A 3,941-nucleotide genomic window follows, 5' to 3' on the forward strand; every position below is an offset into this window, starting at 1 on the left:
AGCATGCTTAAAGCTTTAAATAACAATAACATTAAATAACATTAGCATTAGAAAATTAAACAAGTATGTCTCACTTTAAAGCAGCTAATACACGTACAAAAAGGTGTTATAGGAGAAGACTAGAGATGAGCGAACATACTCGTCCGAGCTTGATGCTCGTTCCAGCATTAGCGTACTCGAAACTGGTCGTTGCTCGGACGAATACTTCGCCCGCTCGAGAAAATGGCAGCTCCCGCCGTTTTGCTTTTTGGCGGCCAGAAACAGAGCCAATCACAAGCCAGGAGACTCTGCACTCCACCCAGCATGACGTGGTACCCTTACACGTCGATAGCAGTGGTTGGCTGGCCAGATCAGGTGACCCTGGAATAGACTAGCCGCTGCCCGCGCTGCTCGGATCATTCTGTGTCTGGATGCCGCTAGGGAGAGAGCTGCTGCTGGTCAGGGAAAGCGTTAGGGTGTTCTATTAGAATAGTGTTAGGCAGGAGTGATTCAACAAGAACCCAACAGCCCTTCTTAGGGCTACAGTAACGTTATACTTTTTTTTTTTTGTTTGCTTGTGGCTGGGCTTGCTGGCACTAGTAGTGCAGCTAGTACCATATTGTGAGGAATTTGCAGGGGGACTTGCTACCGTTGTGTTTAGCTCTTAGTGACACACATATCCACCTCAAACACCAAAGTGGGAAAATTTATTAGGGGTTTGATTTCAATTAGGCACAGTCTGCCATTTACTTTTTATTTTACGTTTATTTTTTTAATAACTCAGTGTCATCTCATCTGGCATAGCAGTGTGCTTTCATACTTGGCTAGAAAATAGCCATAGGAGAATCCAAACGGCTTACTTACGCCTACAGTAGCGTTATATATATTTGATTTCAGGTTGATCTGCTGGTGGCTGTACTTGCTGCAGTGCATCTACTAGCAAATTGTGAGCAATTTGTAGTGAGACTTGCGACCACTGTGTTTTGCACTTAGTGACGCACATATCCATCGCAAAGACCGAAGTGGGAAAATTTATTAGGGGTTGGATTTCAATTAGGCACAGTCTGCCATTTCCTTTTTTATTTTACGTTTATTTTTTTAATAACTCAGCGTCATCTCATCTGGCATAGCAGTGTGCTTTCATACTTGGCTAGAAAATAGCCATCGGAGAATCCAAACGGCATACTTACGCCTACAGTAGCGTTATATATATTTGATTTCTGGTTGATCTGCTGGTGGCTGTCCTTGCTGCAGTGCATCTACTAACAAATTGTGAGCAATTTGTAGTGAGACTTGCGACCACTGTGTTTTGCGCTTAGTGACGCACATATCCATCGCAAAGACCGAAGTGGGAAAATTTATTAGGGGTTGGATTTCAATTAGGCACAGTCTGCCATTTCCTTTTTTATTTTACGTTTATTTTTTTAATAACTCAGCGTCATCTCATCTGGCATAGCAGTGTGCTTTCATACTTGGCTAGAAAATAGCCATCGGAGAATCCAAACGGCTTACTTACGCCTACAGTAGCGTTATATATATTTGATTTCTGGTTGATCTGCTGGTGGCTGTCCTTGCTGCAGTGCATCTACTAGCAAATTGTGAGCAATTTGTAGTGAGACTTGCGACCGCTGTGTTTTGCGCTTAGTGACGCACATATCCATCGCAAAGACCGAAGTGGGAAAATTTATTAGGGGTTGGATTTCAATTAGGCACAGTCTGCCATTTCCTTTTTTATTTTACGTTTATTTTTTTAATAACTCAGCGTCATCTCATCTGGCATAGCAGTGTGCTTTCATACTTGGCTAGAAAATAGCCATCGGAGAATCCAAACGGCATACTTACGCCTACAGTAGCGTTATATATATTTGATTTCTGGTTGATCTGCTGGTGGCTGTCCTTGCTGCAGTGCATCTACTAACAAATTGTGAGCAATTTGTAGTGAGACTTGCGACCACTGTGTTTTGCGCTTAGTGACGCACATATCCATCGCAAAGACCGAAGTGGGAAAATTTATTAGGGGTTGGATTTCAATTAGGCACAGTCTGCCATTTCCTTTTTTATTTTACGTTTATTTTTTTAATAACTCAGCGTCATCTCATCTGGCATAGCAGTGTGCTTTCATACTTGGCTAGAAAATAGCCATCGGAGAATCCAAACGGCTTACTTACGCCTACAGTAGCGTTATATATATTTGATTTCTGGTTGATCTGCTGGTGGCTGTCCTTGCTGCAGTGCATCTACTAGCAAATTGTGAGCAATTTGTAGTGAGACTTGCGACCGCTGTGTTTTGCGCTTAGTGACGCACATATCCATCGCAAAGACCGAAGTGGGAAAATTTATTAGGGGTTGGATTTCAATTAGGCACAGTCTGCCATTTCCTTTTTTATTTTACGTTTATTTTTTTAATAACTCAGCGTCATCTCATCTGGCATAGCAGTGTGCTTTCATACTTGGCTAGAAAATAGCCATAGCAATAGGATAGCATCGTTTGGTTTTAAAAACTAAAAAACACAAAAAAAAACAAAAAACACAAAAAAAAGTTAAAAAAAAATTAAAGTTATAACTCTCATTTTCAAAATGTTTAACCCGAGGGCTAGGGGTAGAGGACGAGGGCGGGGACGTGGGCGTCCAACTACTGCAGGGGTCAGAGGCCGTGGTCCTGGGCGGGGTGAGACACCACCTGCTTATGAGGGAGCAGGGGAACGCCGCAGAGCTACACTCCCTAGGTTCATGTCTGAAGTTACTGGGACTCGTGGTAGAGCACTGTTGAGGCCAGAACAGTGCGAACAGGTGATGTCGTGGATTGCCGACAATGCTTCGAGCAATTTGTCCACCAGTCAGTCTTCCACGCAGTCCACCCATGTCACCGAAATCGGCACTCCTCCAGCTCCTGCACCTCAGCCTCCTCCCCCCCAGTCTGCCCCCTCCCAGGAAAATTTGGCATTTGAACCGACATACTCTGAGGAACTGTTTTCTGGACCCTTCCCACAGTCACAAACCACTTGTCCGGTTGCTGCTGAGCAATTTTCCGATGCCCAGGTTTTCCACCAGTCGCAGTCTGTGGGTGATGATGACCTTCTTGACGTAGTGGAAGAAGTGTGTAAAGAGGTGTCCGACGATGAGGAGACACGGTTGTCAGACAGTGGGGAAGTTGTTGTCAGGGCAGGAAGTCCGAGGGGGGAGCAGACTGAGGGATCGGAGGATGATGAGGTGACAGACCCGAGCTGGGTTGATAGGCCGGGTGAACACAGTGCTTCTGAGACGGAGGAGAGTCCTCGACCATAACAGGTTGGAAGAGGCAGTGGTGGGGCCAGACGGAGAGGCAGGGCCAGAGCTGGTGCATCAGCGCCAAATGTGTCAACTAGTGAAGCTCCCGTGGCGAGGGCTCCTGCGGCGAGGGCTAGATTTTCAGAAGTCTGGAGGTTCTTTAAGGAAACACCGGATGACCGACGGACTGTGGTGTGCAACATTTGCCAAACCAGGATCAGCAGGGGTTCCACCACTAATAGCTTAACTACCACCAGTATGCGCAGGCATATGAATGCTAAACACCCCACTCAGTGGCAACAAGCCCGTTCACCTCCGGCCGTGCACACCACTGCTCCTTCCCCTGTGTCAGCTGATAGTCAGCCCCCTGCCCAGGACCCTGCCACAAAAACCCCATCGTCGCCTCCACGATCCTCCACAGCATCCACCAGCGTTCAGCTCTCCATACCCCAGACGCTGGAGCGGAAACGCAAATATAGTGCAACCCACCCGCACGCCCAAGCCCTTAATGTCCACATCTCCAGATTGCTTAGCCTGGAGATGCTGCCCTATAGGCTAGTAGAGACCGAGGCCTTTCGCAACCTCATGGCGGCGGCCGCCCCTCGGTATTCGGTCCCCAGCCGCCACTGCTTTTCCCGATGTGCCGTCCCAGCCCTGCACCAGCACGTGTCAGACAACATCATCCGTGCCCTGAC

Source organism: Engystomops pustulosus, chromosome 6 (genome assembly GCF_040894005.1).
Source record: "Engystomops pustulosus chromosome 6, aEngPut4.maternal, whole genome shotgun sequence".
Classification (NCBI taxonomy): Eukaryota; Metazoa; Chordata; class Amphibia; order Anura; family Leptodactylidae; genus Engystomops; species Engystomops pustulosus.